The 18,479-nt window shown below is 43.1% G+C and overlaps 1 pseudogene; it reads left to right on the forward strand.

Moving 5' to 3' along the window:
- LOC138431237 (MYND-type zinc finger-containing chromatin reader ZMYND8-like) overlaps window positions 1–18,479 on the forward strand; it is a 48,632-nt pseudogene that overhangs the window by 15,669 nt on the left and 14,484 nt on the right.

An 18,479-nucleotide genomic window follows, 5' to 3' on the forward strand; every position in this document is an offset into this window, starting at 1 on the left:
AACCCCTAGATTTTTCACCCCAAATTTTCACCAGCCTCAATGACACCTATCAGACCCTGACTGAAACCTCACCAAACCTCTCATGATGGCTCTATCTTCCCTTGAGACCCCAACCATTCCTTGCTCAACCGATCCCCAGCAAATGGATAGAGGCCCAAAATCTCACTCGAAATGTCACTGAAGTAACCTTGCCAATGGGGCCCTTGACCACTGAGATACTGTACCTTCCAGCCAATGCCTCTTGTATCCTGGCCAACGACACCTCATTAACCACAGTGGTCTGTGATGGCTTAAGACGAGACCCTCTATCCCCAAACCCTCCGATATGCGGAAAACCCGGGATATTCTTTCTCTGTAATCAAACCTCCTTATTACAATGTTTCCCGCCCAACTGGACTCAGCCTTACACCCCAGTCTTCCTTACTCCCTACCTGACCATTCTGACACCGCAGGCAATGGAAGACCAGATCCAGCCAAACCCGCTGCCACCGGAGGACATTGGCTGCAACTCCCCTGCTCCTCAGGGGAGGTCTATTCACAGCCTTAGGACTGGGGGCAGGAGGATTGGGATCAGCCACACACTCCGACTAGAAGCTGTCCGCAGACCTCAATCGAGACCTGGACAAGGTGGCAAATTCCCTAGTGGCATTATAGACCCAGATAACCTCTCTGGCAGCAGTGGCTCTCCAAAATCGAAGGGCCCTAGACCTGCTAACGGCTGAAAAAGGGGAACGTGTCAGTTCCTAAGGGCAGACTCTTGTTTTTTTGTTAATGTCTCAGGGATAGTTCAGAACAAGGTCCGAGAGCTGATAGAGAACATCAGACGTAGACAGGCCGAGTCAGGCAGTTTCAGTTTCTTGAGATGGTGGAAGTGGTCTTGGGCAAAATGGCTTCTCCTGCTTCTCAGACCCCTCACAGCCTTGTTCCTCATCCTGTCAACAGGACCTTGTGCTTTTCAGATCGTCCTCTGGAGGGTCAGGGAGATGAACCAGACGGCTACTGGACAGATGTTGATGGTGGCTACATACTCCAAACTCCCGTCCAGAGACCCTGAGGCCCCCTAAAGGTCACCAGGATCTGGTCTTGACCCTCAGCCCCAGTGGCACCCCATTTCAGCAGGAAGTAGCCAGGAGCAATAATGGCACCCCTTATCCTATCAAAAGGGTCAAAATGTAAGGCCCGACCCCAGGGGCCATGATGGGCTGCCCCTCCTCTCCCTCCTGCCGACAGGGGAAGTCCCTAATGGAAGGAGCCTCCCAGATCCCAGGGACCAACTTAAGCACACTTCACCAACTAAAGCCGCCCCCACTCCAGCCACGTCAAAGGACCTATCAGCCCGAGATGCCTCGGCCTGGTAACCTATCTGAACCCCCATCCAGTAACCTGACCATCCCTCGCAATGAATGTATATAAGCTGCCTCCAACATGGTCCGGGCACAGACTTCCTCAACCTGCCTCGTTCAGGTCCAGGAACCCTGCCCGGGAGCGCTTCGCCATCAAAAAGCCTGTTAGACACTCTTTTCGGTGTCCTGGTCATCTTTACGTAACAAGTATATTGTATTGGTGTTTTTCTTTCTGGCTTACTTCACTCTGTATAATCGGCTCCAGTTTCATCCACCTCATTAGAACTGATTCAAATGTATTCTTTTCAATGGCTGAGTAATACTCCATTGTGTATATGTACCACGGCTTTCTTATCCATTCATCAGCAGATGGACATCTAGGTTGCTTCCATGTCCTGGCTATTATAAACAGTGCTGCAGTGAATACTGGGGTACACATGTCTCTTTCAATTCTGGTTTCCTCGGTGTGTATACCCAGAAGTGGGATTGCTGGGTCATAAGGCAGTTCTATTTCCAGTTTTTAAAGGAATCTCCACACTGTTCTCCATAGTGGCTGTACTAGTTTGCATTCCCATCAACAGTGCAAGAGGGGTCCCTTTTCTCCACACCATCTCCAGCATTTATTGTTTGTAGCCTTTTGGATCGCAGCCATTCTGACTGGTGTGAATGGCACAAAGACAGAAATATAGATCAGTGGAACAAAATAGAAAGCCCAGAGATAAATCCACACACATATGGACAACTTATCTTCACTTTAGTTTATAAAGAGGCATCTCTGTCAGCTCTACCTCCTCCTGGCTCACTAAGGGAGGGCAACCCTAGACTAGGCGACTCTAGTCCTTGAAGAAGAACGATGACTGTGAAAAATTACAGGGGTGTGATTTTTGACTGTTGTCATGATATGGAGGTCACTACAGATGGGGGAGAAGGCAATGGCACCCCACTCCAGTGCTCTTGCCTGGAAAACCCCATGGACAGAGGAGACTGGTAGCCCGCAGTCCATGGCGTTGCTAAGAGTCAGATATGACTGAGAAATTTCATTTTCACTTTTCACTTTCATGCATTGCAGAAAAAATGGCAACTCACTCCAGTGTTCTTGCCTGGAGAATCCCAGGGATGGGGGAGCCTGCCGTCCACACTCATAGCCCAGTTCCTTCAGGTAGATACATTCTGAAAGGCAGTGTTATTCAAACTCTAGTCACTCATATTCATTTTATTTTCTCATTCCCAACCTGCTGGTACAATTACTGCCCTAATATATGTTTTATCTAGAGAAACAGCTCTTTAAAGAAAAATTGATTTCAATTTTGGAATTAAACTTGACTACAAGACTTTAGGTAAAACAGTATTTTGTGCTCTGCATAAAAGATGCAGTATAGATAACTGCAGTCAAAACAAAAGCAATGCTTCTAAATTCTCCATAAATACCATTGTGCTGGGGATGGTTCTATCCTTGGTGTGGAGTTCCCTTGAGTGTTACGTGTCAAGGTGCCAGGCCGTGCTGAGACTATTCTGGAAGGAATTAGAAGAGATGAAACACAATACTCTTCATTCTAGGTGATTCATTGTTATTCAGTGCTTTGGCCATTGGGAGGCTGTCTGATTCCTGTAGGTTTCCTGGCCAAAGAAAGCGTTCCTGTTAATGTCCAGATGGACTTTGGCTAAGTCTTTCTCAAATTGCTTAGTGAACTCTAACTTTGTAAAACAAGGTACTTGCAAGATTCTGTTCATCCACTGGTTCATCGACTAGCAGGTGGGAAACTCCAGGACAGGGACTGGGTCATGTTGGCCTCGGTCACTCAGAGGCCTTGGCAAGTATCTCAAATGTGAGGAAGCATGTAACTCAAGGAGGCTGATGTTTTAAGCTAGAACATGCTGCAGAACTGGCCTACACATATAAAGTGAGAATGTGCTAATAAAGTGAGAATGTGCTAATTATCAGGGAGGTCCTTGGCATGGTATCCTGGGATGGTGACTTAGAGCTCACTTGCCTGGAGACCCTGCAGGTCAGCCTGAGTCTTGTCTACTTTCTGGTTTTTTTTTTTTTTTTTCATGTGTTGGCTTCAGCTGTAGGTAAAGCTCCACCATCCACAACAGCGGGCAGCCAGTCTCCCCCGGAAATGCTGGTCCTCAACCGCTCATCCTCCCAAACTCCCAGGGCTGGGGTAACGGCCACCACCGTCACCACCTGCACAGCCACCATCACTACCGCCAGCACCACGGGAAACCCGGTGAAAAAGCAGAGGCCACTTTTGCCTAAAGGAGACTGCCCCGGCCATGCAGCAGGTTGTGTGGAACTCATCAGGGAAGTTTCAAATGCCCTCCTGAGAGTGGCACATGCAGAAGATGCAGTGTCTGCAGCAGCAGCAGCAGAGGCAGCAGCAGCCTCAGTCTTCCCGGGGGACGAGATACCAGAACAGACAGGCTGTGAAAGGTACCGAGCCTCCCCGCTCTGTTCTCCATGGCACCCGGTCCTTCTTTGCCACATGGACAGGAGAAAAATCGTTCTTGGTTTCTTTCTTTAGTTCCTGTGGTTGCTCGCCCACTGTATCCTGGAGGCCTGACACGTATCATTTGGTATTATTTTAAAATTTATTTTCCAGCTTTGTTTTGACCTTTTCTTTTTTCCTGTTCATTTCATAAACAGTATGTACACGTCTTCTTAGAACGGGGTGAAATGGATGTCTAGACAACAAAAATCTGTCGTCTTTATTGACTTTCTATTTCATACTCCACCCTTTCTCAAAAGTATTGTTAACCATAAGGTCTTTTTCTAATTCATATATGCATATATATTTATCTATGTGTATATATATATATATATATTTATCTATGTGTATATATATACATATGACTTCATAAAGGTTGGTTTTTTTTTCTATTTGAAAACATCAAAATGGTAAATTCCTTGCCTTTTTCTCCCCCCACCTTTCAGCATGTTTTGGAGGTCAATCCATGTCAGTGCATATAGCTCTCCCTTTTTCTTTTGCACTGGTGTACAATATCCCACAGTTTATCTAATAAAGTATTTGCCTACAGATAGGCATTTAGGTTGCTTCCAGTTTTTACTAGTTGTAACTAGCCCTGCAATGAATACCTTTGTGTAAGTTTCCTTGTGCATGACTGTGAATCACTAGGCATAATTTTTGAAAGAGTACAGTATGAGAAGTGGATGGTAAAGGATACCTTAATAACTAGGGATTAGCACCCACCAGCCAATGCAAGAAGAACAAGCATCAAACCGTTGCCAAAGTGCAGAATGACAGCTCCCAGCAGGGGTCTCTTTTGGGGCTGATGTAAGCCGAACAAAATGCTCACCTGATGGGGACTAGTTTGTCTGGCTCTCATGAGGACTGGTACTGGTCTTGTTTCATGGGGAAACCTGCATTGAGATTCTTCATTGCTGGGCTCTTGGATTGAAACTCTCACATACTGAGTGCACCATCAGGAGGAGAACTGGTAACAGTTGCAGCAGGTTGTGAAATGAAAGAGTAGCCAGATATGGAACTGGCTCCCAGTGAAACTCTTCAAAGATTGGGGTGGAGGAAGACCATAGGATTGGACATGGAGTATGAGAGTATAGCCGGATTGATTCTGCTGTCCAAACTATTTCTAGGCCAGAACCGGGTCTGGGATCTTTCAGGCTGGGATGGGGAGTTCCAGGCTGCTGAATCACAGCCCTTAAGTATAATGAGCCTTCCGGGGGAACTTGGGAGCTGGCAAAAAGGAGCTCATTGTTGGTATGGTTCATAATTCCCAGATTGTCCTGTTAAACATAAACAAAACTGACCAGAACTAGTTGAAGTAGTTAGGATAGATTTTAATCTGCTATTTACTATTGCAGTAGGGCAAAACGTCCTGCATGAACTGAAGTCAATTTCAGTGTGTACACAGGGGACTGGGGTTTTAAAAGGAGATTAGGGAATACGGAGGGGGAATCATGGGAATTCTCTAGAGTCAGAAAACGACAATTTTACACAAAGTGGGAAGGGGGAGTTGGTCCATGTGAAATATCTGAGGTTGCTAACTCAGTTACCTCTTAAAGGTAGGCTTCTGCCCTCTCATAGAGACAGGGCAAAGGGCCCTATCCTTAGGTATTGACTGGAGCAAATAGGCAATTCTATTGGCAGCCTTGAGTTTTCTTAGGTGGGACTTTAAAGGGGTGTGGATCATCCTAGGGATGCAGCCTTGAGCTGCTGGAAACTGTATTAGTCCTTAAAGACCTACGTGGAGGCCTTGCTGAGAAAGGGCTCCTTGGAACTATGCTCAGGTTTGGCCAATGGGAGAATCATTGTCTGTTGAAAGCAGGGAAACTTGAGAGTGTCGATTGGCCCCTGCTCCCACCACAGCTTCGAGCTGGGACAGCCTTCCTCAGGCAGTGGGGTGACCAAGAACCATTTGCTTTCACAGCTGTCCAGCAGAAAGGGATCACACAGAACCCATCCACCTCCACTATCACCCTGGTGACCAGCTCCTAGTCGTCGCCCCTCGTCACCAGCTCAGGGTCCACGAGCACCCTTGCATCTTCATTCAGTCCTGCCCATCACCACCGCTTCCTCTGATGTGGCTGCAGACACTACCAAATACACTAGCCAGGTGAGTGTCAGTGGCGGGATAGTGGAGGGCCAGCCTTGGATCTTTCCAGGAATTAAAGGGGACCAGGAAGTGGTGGAGTCCCTCCCTGACTCGCCTGTCCTCATGGCATGGTCCTTGTTAGGGATGGGGCAGGCAGCCTTGCCTGCTCTGTGTTCACTTGTGGGAAAACTCTCCATTTAGGTTCTGTCTTCTGTCTTTTAAAATTTATTTTATTGAAGTATAAGTGATATACAATATATTAATTTCTGCTGTAAAAGAAAATGATTCAGTTATATACACATACAGTTTTAAATATTCCTTTCCATTATGGTTTATCACAGGATATTGATTGTAGTTCCCTGTGCTATTAAAGAGGAGCTTGTTGTTTATTCTATGTATAATAGTTAGCATCTGCTAATCTCAGATTCCCAATGCGTCCCATCTGCCCACACCCCAGCCCTCCTCTCTACTTCTCTCTTAATTTGCCAAGTGCTTTTTTGCTCACTGTTGAGCCCCATCAGAACTGTAGGTCTCTGGGGAGTCCCTTCTGCTCCCTGCTGGGACCTAGAACAGTAATTGCTACATAGTTGTAGAATGAAAGCAGGTTGCTGCCTCATGTCTCAGTGGGCTTCTTATCAGTAACTTTTTAAAAAAAATGTGTACAATTTTATAGTCTTTTTTGAATTTGTTGTAATATTGCTTTATTTCCCTTCTTTGAAAATGTTTTGGGTTTTTTACTACAAGGCGTGTGGAATCTTATCTCCCTGGGTGGGAAATCAAAGCTGTACCCCCTACATTGGAAGGCAAGGTCTCAACCACTGGACTTCCAGGGACATCCTCACACCTATTTTATAGATGAGCACGCTGAGATATGGCCAGGTCAAACAGCTTTTCCAGGGTCACATAATCTGTGGATGTCTAATCGGCATTTGAATGGTAGCAGCCTGGATCTAGAATACCCTCTTGACCTGGCTTTGAGCTCACTTGTGAATTCCAAAACTGATGGGATGTATGTACACTTAAAATTGATTCACTTTGACATACATACAGCAGAATCTAAAGCAACACTGTAATATGACTATAATCCAAAAATAATTATTGGAAATACATTACATGTCAACTATAATTCCAGCAGTGAATAAATAAATTTTAGCCCTGTTTGCAATATATGTCCTTAGGGACATTATGTTAAGTTAAATACTTCAGTTAGAGGAAGATGAAGTTTTTACATCACATGACGTTGTTAAGTTGAAATCCCTATGTTATAGACACAAGTAGAATTTGGTCATCAGGCTAGTGGAAATGGCCCATGATGGCCCAAGTTACCAACTTTGATTCACAGGTTCAATAAGCTCACCAAAGAAGATATTGTAATAGAGGCAGGATGGAAAACGGAGCTGCAGGCCTCAACCCAAGACCATTAGGGAAGTTAGAAAACCCAACACCACCAACAGAAAGCCTCCCAGCAGAATGTACAGAAAGATACATTACAGCCTTCCCACAGAGCCCTCTAGGCCTTTAGGCCTTGGGCTGGGTAATAAACTGTGGAGCTTGGGCAACCTTGGGGACAGGCTGTGTCTTACAGAGTCCCGGATCCCTTGCTGAAGCCACTCACTGACCTGGCCCAGGTTTCAAAGCAATGGCCAATGTGTCCCATCCCCACCTCCATGTCCAAACAGTTGTGGCAGTCTCCATGGGTCACAGTGTACAGGATCCAGCTCCCCATTTGGGTAGACTGAGGAGGCTGAGAGCCAGCTTCATGCTGGGTACCTGGCTCCCTCATTGAAGGTGGCTGGGCAGGGTATGGGGGACCTGGCAAGAGAAGGGCACAGAAAACTGAGAACTGCCTCTTCCAGCTGGGACTGGGCACTTCTGGAAGTAACAAGCCTGGATGATCGATGAATGCTCCCAGACAGGATAATCAGGCTACACAGGGACCCCCTCCTCACAACCAGGACCTTGGAGGGTGACAGTCAATCTTGGGAATCTCCTTTCAGGGAATAGGGAATAATATTTGTTTCGCTTGAGGATTGCTGCTACTGCTAAGTCACGTCAGTCGTGTCCGACTCTGTGCGACCCCTTAGATGGCAGCCCACCAGGCTCCCAGGGATTCTCCAGGTAAGAATACTGTACTGGGTTGCCATTTCCTCCTCCAGAGGATTACAGGAACATAATTGGCTGACCACCACCTTACCTCCAGAAAACAATGTCTGACAGCAACGAGTTTGCAACAGGAAATCACACCCCTCCCTCACATTTCCTATATATGGCCTTTGCTGAAAGCTTTGAGGGAGTTTGTGATTCCTCCCCCGCCATTTGCTTAGGCTTGCATTCTTTTTTAATACAAGGGTTTAAAATTATAAGCACTTATAGACATGCATCTCACGAATTCTGACATGCTGTTTTTATTATCACTGTTAAAATATTTTCTAATATTTCTATTTTTTTACTTCTTAAAAATTTTTATTTTAATTGGAGGTTAATTACTTTTCATTATTGTGGTGGTTTTTGCCATAGGATCACATGAATCAGCCGTGGGTGTACATGCGTTCCCATCCTGACCCTCCCTCCCACCTCCCTCCCCATTTCATCCCTCAGGGTCATCCCCGTGCACCAGCCCTGAGCACCGTGTCTCATGCATGGAACCTGGACTGGCAATCTGTTTCATATACAATAATATACATCTTTCAATGCTATTCTCTTAAAGCATCTCACCCTTGCCTTCTCCCACAGAGTCCCACCCAAAGTCTGTTCGTTACATCTTGTTTCTCTTTTGCTGTCTCGCATATAGGGTCATTGTTACCATCTTTCTAAATTCCATATATATGCGTTAATTTTTCTTTCTGACTTACTTTGCTGGGCATAATAGGCTCCAGCTTCATCCTCCTCATTAGAACTTATTCAAATGCATTCTTTTTAATAGGTGAGTAATATTCCACTATCTATATGTACCACAACTTTCATGTCCATTCACCAGCCGATGGACATCTAGGTTACCTCCATGTCCTATCTATTGTAAACACTGCTGGGATGAACACTGGGGAACACATGTCTTGTAATTCTGGTTTCCTCGGTGTGTATGCCCAGCAGAGGGGTTGCTGGATCATATGGCAATTATATTTCCAGATTTTTAAGGAATCTTTATGTTTCTCCCTGCCAGGGTCCAGCCCCAGTGGATCCAGTGAATTCGAAGCTGGGACGGAGTCAGCATCTGGAAAAGGACTATTTAATTAGAAATATAAAGCAATTAGGAGAGAATAATGTAGTGGGAAATTTAGAGAAGGAAAGAGGCTGTATTCCTTGGTTTACATATAAAGCCAATAAAGCCCAAGACAAGGGGCTTGAACCATCTACATAGGGCCACAGGCGCCCACTTGAATAGCGGAGGGTGCCCTGCCTTGTGCTCCCTCTCACGTGGGTCTTAGAACCCTGAGCAAATTTGTATACATGGCTAGCCTCTATGCCCCAGATAGGAATCAGCCAGAAAGCAGAGTACCAAAGAAAAGAAGACATGGGAACCAGTCTTTCCAGGAACTGGCCCATGCTTTATTGTCCAGAAAACTTTTTATACTTTTGGTTGTACATAGAGATCAATAGATAATACAAAGTTATGCAGCATCAGCAGCCCTGACTCTTATTGAGACCAGGCTTTCTCTCTGTGTACCAATCTGTATACACAAGTCTTAGGTGATTTACATCATCTTCTGGCCAGGAGGCCTTAAGCATTTTATGGCCCTTTTCTGATAAGGGTCCGTCAACCAGAAAACTTATTTACCTTAAAAGTGTTGTTCTTCCCAAAGTCTGGTGCCACTCTCAGAAAGCACTAATTAAGGTTACATTCTTACATAGCAAGGACACAACAATTTATAACAAGGAAAGAGGAGTACAGTGATTTATGATAAAGAGAAAGTTCACTAACTCAAAAGTCTAGTGTTGCTAACATCAAAACTACTATATTCCTTTTTCTATATCCCAATTACATTGATTAATATCCTCCAGGTAGCTAAAAGACAAAGAATATAGAGGCCTGGAAGCAGTCATTGACTCAACAGTGAAACCCATCACCAATATAATTTTTAGCTCTTTAGAAAAGGCTCTAATCTTCAAGACGTTTTAAGCTTCGTGCCTCTCACAGTTGGGGGGCTGTAAACTATCACAAGTTGTAAAGTTCTCTAACTGTCAGGCAAGTTAGAGAGCCATCAGAGGGATTTGAGCTGAGACACTCCTTTCATATGCAGGAGATCAGTAGGAGCTCTAAGTTAACTTTTTTCAGAGAAAGGTGGTCAGCGATAGCCCCCTGTAGTGTCAGAAGAGTAGAGTATAGCAGACAGTAAACAGACAGATTTTGTTTCAGGGTAGATGCTCAGGCAGAGAATCCCTTGAGACCTAACTCGCCTTGCCCTGTCAGGTCACTCCGCATGACCTTGTCATGGGTAGGAACCCCCATGCTGGCACCCACTAGTAGCTGTACTAGTTTGAATTCACACTGAGAGGGTTCCTTTTTCTCCACACCTTTTCCAGCATTTATTGTTTGTAGACAATAAATAGATGGTACCTCATTGTAGTAATAAATAGATGTTTGGTAATACAAAATAAATAGATGTTTGTGACAATAAATAGATGGTTCTTCATCGTGGTTTTGATTTGCATTTCTCTGACAATGAGTGATATTGATTACCTTTTCATGTGTTTGTTAGCCATCTCTATGTGTTTTTGGAGAAATGTCTGTTTAGTTTTTGGCCGATTTTTTGCTTGGGTCACTTACTTTTCTGGAGCTGAGCTGCAGGTGTTGCTTGTATATTTTTGAGACTAATTCTTTGTCTGTTGCTTCATTTGCTATTATTTTTCTCTTATTCTGAATGCTGTCTTTTCATTTTGCTTATAGTTTCCTTTGTTGTCCAAAAGCTTTTAAGATTAATTAGATCCCCCCTCCCTTTTTTTTTTTTAAGTTTTCCTTTATTGCCATTATTCTGGGAGGTGGATCATTTTGTTGTCATCAGGTCTTACTCGAGGACCACTTACTATTTTGAAAATTTTGTAATGAGCTGATTGGCTAGGTGGTATATGTAGAATATATATTTTGTCTTGTCAGTCTTTTAGTAGTTTGCTTACCATGTGTATCACATTATGGTTTAAATCATGCTCCAAGATAGAAATGCTTATGCCATGGAGAAGAGGGGCACCCAAAGTGAAATCATATAGAAGCCTTTAGTGCCAGTTTCAGAGAGAAAATGCTCATCTCTCAGCATGTGATTGACATCAGAGAGTGTTTTGCCTTTGTTTTCCTTTAGGAGTGTTATAGTTTGTGGTCTTATGTTTAGATTTTCAATCCACTTTGAGTTTATTGTGTATGGTATTAGAAAGTGTTCTAGTTTCATTCTTTTACGAGTGGTTGACCAGTTTTCCTAGCACTGCTTGTTGAATATATTGTCTTTTCTCCATTGTATATTCTTGCCTCCTTTGTCAAAGATAAGGTGTCCATAGGGAGTGGATTTATCTCTGTGCTTTCTATTTTGTTCCATATATCTATGTTTCTGTCTTTGTGCCAGTACCATACTGTATTGATGACTATTGCTTTGTAGTATAGCGTGAAGTCAGGCAGGCTGATTTCTGCAGTTCCATTCTTCTTTCTCAAGATTGCTTTGGCTATTGAAGGTTTTTTGGATTTCCATACAAATTGTGAAATTATAGGTTCTAGTTCTTTGAAAATTACCCTTGGCATCTTCATAGGGATTGCATTCAAGCTATAGATTGCTGTGGGTAGCATATTCATTTTCACTATATTGATCCTTCCATTCCATGAATCTGGCCTATTTCTCCATCTATTTTTGTCATTCATCAATGTTTTATAGTTTTCTATATATAGGTCTTTTGTTTCTGTAGGTAGATTGCGATTTTTAAAGGCATAAGCCACATATATCCTTGCATTGCTCTGCAATGAAGTATAACTCTGCTTTAAACTCCAATGTTTCAATACTGCTTGGCCTAAGGAAGTTCAGTGCATGGTTATTTTGTTACAGTAGCAAGTTATGTCTCAAGTCTGTGCAAGGTAACAGACTCTCTGAGAGAATGGCTCATTTCAAAACCACATACACTCAGAAAATGTATGAGCAGTTTTTTCCTTCTGTGTAAAGAAAATTAGCAGACACTTAGAGCTCTCCCAATCACCAGGTGAATTTAGGACAAAGTGTGACAAAGTTGTCATCAGGTCTTACTCGAGGACCACTTACTATTTTGAAAATTTTGTAATGAGCTGATTGGCTAGGTGGTATATGTAGAATATATATTTTGTCTTGTCAGTCTTTTAGTACTTTGCTTATCATGTGTATCACATTATGGTTTAATACATGCTCCAAGATAGAAATGCTTATGCCGTGAAGAAGAGGGGCACCCAAAGTGAAATCATATAGAAGCCTTTAGTGCCAGTTTCAGAGAGAAAATCCTCATCTCTCAGATGATCAGGTCAATAGGATTCAGATCACTAACAACACACAGCTTAGCTAAAAGTAAGTGCAGGTTCCCTCTATGGAACTTAATAAATTTCAGTGCAGGCCTGTCTTCATCCTCTCATTTCCATTCCTCAAATGTTTCCAGTCAGTCAGCAGGCAGCTCAAAATATGGACAATGGATGGGCACTCATGGAATTCAGTGAAGCCTGCAAAACAGAGAATCTCCCAGGCTAGGAACAGAATTCTACAGGTGGGTGATATGCCGGGCAGAATTGGAAAGGAGAATGAAGGGGAGATTTCTGAGCTACAATCTGGCTTTCTGAGGTGGTGGCAGATGCTTCAGATGTGTCTTCAGGCCTTGGGGACATATTTCCTAATTTAATAAAGAAATGTAGCCACTGGTCTCCGAGCTTTTACCGTTAATGCCTCAGCGTACTAGACTAGACCAAGTGCAGTGTCACCAGTTAGAAATTTAGGATATTTAGCGAGTTCTGTGGAACCTGTGAGAGACTTGCTGTATCAGATTTGTTCCAACACTTTGAATACTTCATAGCGATGGAGCCAGGACTCAGCTATAGTGGTTGGATCTCATAAGCATTATTCAGTTCAGGTCAATTCAGTTGAGTTGCTCAGTCGTGTATGACTCTTTGTGGCCCCATGGACTACAGCACCACAAGCTTCTCTATTCATCATCAGCTCCCCACCAGCTTGCTTAGACTCGTGTGCATTGAATCAGTGACGCCATGCAACCATCTCATCCTCTGTCATCCCTTTCTACTCCGGCCTTCAGTCTTCCCCAGGGTTAGCATCTTTTCCAGTGCATCAGTTCTTCACATCACACAGCCACACTGTTGGAGCTTCAACATCAGTCCTGCCAATGAATATTCAGGACCTATTTTCTTTAGGATTGACTGGCTGATCTTCTGGAAATCCAGGAGACTCTCAAGAGTCTTCACCAACACCACAATTCAAAAGCATCAATTCTTTGGCTTTCAATTTCTTTATGGTCCAGTTCTCACACCCATCCATGACTATGGGAAAAACCATAGATTTGACTGGATGAACCTTTGTTGGTAGATCAATGTCTCTGCTTTTCAATGTGCTCTCTGTGTTTATCATAGCTTTTCTTCCAAGGAGCAAGTGTCCTTGAATCCCATGGCTGCATTCAGCATCTGGAGTGATTTTGGAGTTGAGGAAAGTAAAGTCTGTCAGTGTTTCCACTGTGTGCCTTTCTATTCAGCATGAAGTGATGGGACCAGATGCCATGACCTTCGTTTTTTGAATGTTGAGTTCTAAGCCAACTCTTTCACTGTCCATTTTCCAGTGCATCAGTTCTTCACATCACGTCAGTTCTTCACAGACTCTTCAGTTCCTCCTCACTTTCTCACAAAAGGTGGTATCATCCTCATATCTGAGGTTGTCATATGCACATCTCATAGGCATATCTGTGGTTGATATTTCTCCCAGCTATCTTGATTCTGGGTAGCACTTCATTGAAGCTGGTCTTCCGTATGATGTACTCTGCATATAAATTAAATAAGCAAAGTGGCAATATACAGCCTCGACGTATTCCTTTCCACCAATTTGGATCCAGTCCATTTTTCCAAGTCCAGTTCTAACTGTTGCTTCTTCACCTGCATACAGATTTCTCAGGCAGCAGATAAGGTATTTTGGTGTTGGTGTTTCCTTAAGCATTTTCCAGTTTGTTGTGACCCACACAGTCCAAGGCTCTTTTGTTCTCAGTGAGGAGAACTGCATGTTTTACTGGAATTTTCTTCCTTTATCTGTGATCCAGCGGATGTTGGCAATTTGCTCTTAAGTTCCTCTGCCTTTTCTAAATCCCGCTTGAGTGTCCTGAAGTTCTTGGTTCACTTGCCACTGAAGACTTGGAGACTTTGAGCATTCCTCTCCCAGTATGTGAGATGAGTGCAATTGTTGGTAGTCTGAACATTCTTTGACATGCTGTTTCTTTGGGATAGGAATGAAAGCTGAACTTTTCCAGTAGTGTGGCCAATGCTGAGTTTTCCAAGTATGCTGGCCTACTGAATCAGCCCTTTCACAACCTCATCATTTAGGATTTGAAATAGCTCAGTTGGAATTCCATCACCTTTACTAGCTTTGTTCTTATTGGTGGTTCCTTAGGACCAACTCACTTCTCATTCCAGGAAGTCTGGATCTAGGTGAGTGAGCACACCATTGTGGTTATCTTGGTCATTATCAATAGTTCTTCTGTGTATTCTTGCCACCTCTTAGTATCTTCAGCTTCTGTTCGGTCCATACGGTTTTTGTCCTTTATTGTGCCCCTATTTGCATGAAATGTTCCCTTGGTATGTATACCTTCATAAAGAGATCTCTAGTGTTTCTCAGTCTATGGTTTTCCTCTAATTCTTTGCACTGAATGCTTCAGTTCAGTTCAGTTCAGTTCAGTCACTCAGTCATGCATGACTCTTTGTGACCCCATGAATCTCAGCATGCCAGGCCTCCCTGTCCATCACCAACTCCCGGAGTTCACTCAGATTCGCGTCCATTGAGTCAGTGATGCCATCCAGCCATCTCATCCTCAGTCGTCCCCTTCTCCTCCTGCCCCCAGTCCCTCCCAGCATCAGAGTCTTTTCCAATAAGTCAACTCTTCACATGAGGTGGCCAAAGTACTGGAGTTTCAGCTTCATCATCATTCCTTCCAAAGAAATCCAGGGCTGATATCCTTCAGAATGGACTGATTGGATCTCCTTGCAGTCCAAAGCACTCTCAAAAAGTCTTCTCCAACACCACAGTTCAAAAAGCATCAATTCTTTGGCTCCCAGCCTTCTTCACAGTCCAACCCTCATGTCCATACATGACTACTGGAAAAACCATAGCCTTGACTAGATGGCCCTTAGTTGGCAAAGTAATGTCTCTGCTTTTGAATAGGCTATCTAGGTTGATGATAGCTTTCCTTCCTAGGAGTAAGCGTCTTTTGATTTCATGGCTGCAGTCACCATCTGCAGTGGTATATACTCCCAAAGTTTTAGGACAAATGAAATTTTACATGGCCTTTCCTCCCCCCGCCACCACTGCCCCCAGTAAACCATCAGTATCTGCCAGGATCCAGCCCCAGTGGATCCAGGGAAATTCAAAGGATGAACGGCATAAGTGAGGAAAACTTATTTATTTAATTAGAAATATAAAAGAAATTAAGAAGAAATAGTATAGTAGGAAAGTTTAGTGGAGAAAAGATGCTGAATAACTTGGCTTATGGGGAAAGCCAATAAAACTCCAGGACAAGAAGTCTGCACCATCTACGTTAGGCCACTGGTGCTCGTTTAAATAGTGGAGGGTGCCCCACCTTTGGCTCCCTCTCTCACGGGACTTAAAAGCTGGGGCAAGTTAGTAGATGTGGTGAGCCTCCCCACTCCAGATGGGAATTCAGCCAAAAAAGGAGAGGAAGGGAGAGAGAGAAAGAGAGAGAGACACGGGGTGACCCAGATTTTCAAGAAACTAGTTCAAGAGTCTAGTCTGAAAAACCGGTCCATCCTTTATTGTTCAGAAGGCTTTTTATACTTTTGATTGTACATAGAGCTCAATAGGTAATACAAAGTTACACAGCATCAGCAGGCCTAACTCTTATCAAAACCAGGCTTTTCTCTCTGCATACCTATTTGTATACACAAGTCTTAGGTGATTTACATCATCTGACCAGACAGCCAATTAGCATTTTACAGCCTTTTCTCTGATAAGGGTTTGTCAACCAGAAGACTTATTTTTGTTGTTCTTCCCAAAGTCTGATGCCACTCTCAGAAAGCACTAAATAAAGTTACATTCTTACATAGCAAAGGTACAACAATTTATAACAAGTAAAAGGAGTACAGTGATTTATAACAAATAAAAGTAATTAACTCAAAAGTCTAGTGTTGCTAACATCAAAACTACTATATTCCTATTTCTATATCCCAGTTACATCGATTAATATCCTTAAGGTGCCTAAAAGATAAAGAGTATGAAGGCCTGACAGCAGTCATTGACTCAACAGTGAAAACCCGTCACCAATATGATTTTTAGCTCTTTAGAAAAGGTTCTGTATCTTTAAGATGTTTTAAGCTTCATGCCTCTCACAGTTGGGGGGCTGTAAACAATTCACAAGTTGTAAAAAAAAAAAGTCTGGGTGAACCTACTAGGCAAGTTAGAGAGGCATCAGAGAGGGTTTGAGGTGAAACATTCCTTCCAAATACAGAAGACTGAAGCCCTAAGTTAACTTTTTCCAGACAGTGTCAGAAGTGTGGAAAAGCACAGTACAATAAGGCAGGCAGAGTCTGGTTTTTTGGGGGTAGATGTTCAGGAAAATCCAGCGGAAACCCCTGAGTCCTGACTCACCTTACCCATCAGGTCTCTCTGCATGACCTTGTGATGGGTGGGATCTCCCCTGCTGGCTCCCAGCATCTCCCCCTTTTTTATTTTTTAAAACAGGTGCAGTTCAGTTGCAAGATTCTGAATGCTCTGCCAAAGAATCCTGACAATACAAGGAAGAATGATTATGAGGAGCAAGATTAGAGCACCCATAGCAACATAGCTGAAAACAGTAGACAGAATAGTCTTTCCAGAAATGAAGTTAGAGAAGGTGTGGGAAAAGTCATTGGCTTCTACTGCGGCAGTAAAATCTAATCGGGAGTGTTCCAAGGTCTGTGTCTGACTATGAAATTTCCCTAAGTCTAAACTAATATCTGAGCTGTTCCAAACACCCAAAATATGATTTTTGATTCTTTCCCATTCAAAATCTGCCTCATTTACTTTCAGGGATGTAACACATATCCACCGGTAGTCAGTATGACATGAAAGAGCCATTTTCAATTTTAGACTCTGTAATTCAGTCCCAATATGCATTATTGCTTCTTCTGGGCCATCAACCCTCATTTCTAGTTTCCTATCTATAACTTCCTGTATTGCCAGCATTAAAGAAACATTTTTTGGACACAGTATTAACATATTGGGCAGTGTGCACTTGTTGAGTCAATGATATTGCTGCCACAGTACCAGAAGTAATTGCAGTTATCAAAGCTGCTATTCCCAAAATAAGTAAGCCCACAAACCGTCATGTCCATGTTAAATCTTGTAGCTACAAATCTTGTAGCAGTACAGCAAGGCCATGGTTATCATGCCAATATGTGGTTACAGTTACAGGCACCATGAGATAGGGTGGATGTTTTAAAATCACAAAAGAACAAACATTATATTGAGGAGTTAAACAAGATGAAAGCATACATTGTTCACAAGACACTACATTGGGTTCACCTGTATAATTCAATCGTATATTGTTTTCCAGAGTCATTAGTAAAAAGAAAAACATAAGGAGAGGGTAGACAAGCTAAAATAGAGTAAATAGAGTTATTTTCCGGTCGGGTTAAAGTAATAGGGGCCGTAGGGGCAAGGGCTCTCCAAGTTTCTGGCTGCCAAAAGGTTTTGCCTTTAGCGGTATAAGAGAGCATAGGGGGAACGAATTGATTATGATGCCGTCTAGTGGCGGCTAATGGCCAAGAAACTGAATATTCTTTCCAATTGTCCAATCTATGATAAAGTCATCATCGGACACTGGGTCCTGACCTGGATTTGGGTTGCTCCCGTCCTGAATTGTATAATTTCTTCCTTCCAGTATTCTGTGATCAATTCTCGAATTATAAGTACAAGATTTCCAACTTGGATATCCTAAATGATCATCTATAGTTTTCCATATGACATCTGAGGGAGCAACATCGTCACAATTTGGATATTCTGGTGGAGTTTTGAGAAACAAGGACTTATAGGGGTCAAGGACCCCAGGCGTAGGAGCTTGTAATATCCAAACAGACCGATCCCCTTTAGATGCAAATTTAGAGGTTGGGGAGTCTGTCATAACTGCTTTTTTAGAGGCTCCAACACATCCTTTCTTGGTAACAAAGTTTCCTGTATGGCCAGAAGGAAAATTAAGACAAACAGGAAAATCATCTGTTAGTCCCTTAAAGGTATAATTGAAATTAATAGAGTATTGGTCTTTTATATAGAAAGTATAAGATCCTCCCAAAAGGAGAGGTTGGCTGTATTAACCTGTATGGGGTCACTGTTCCAAGTAACAATTTGGAAAGTTAGAGGATCCAGGAGAAAC

This window comes from Ovis canadensis, chromosome Y, assembly GCF_042477335.2.
Source record: "Ovis canadensis isolate MfBH-ARS-UI-01 breed Bighorn chromosome Y, ARS-UI_OviCan_v2, whole genome shotgun sequence".
Classification (NCBI taxonomy): Eukaryota; Metazoa; Chordata; class Mammalia; order Artiodactyla; family Bovidae; genus Ovis; species Ovis canadensis.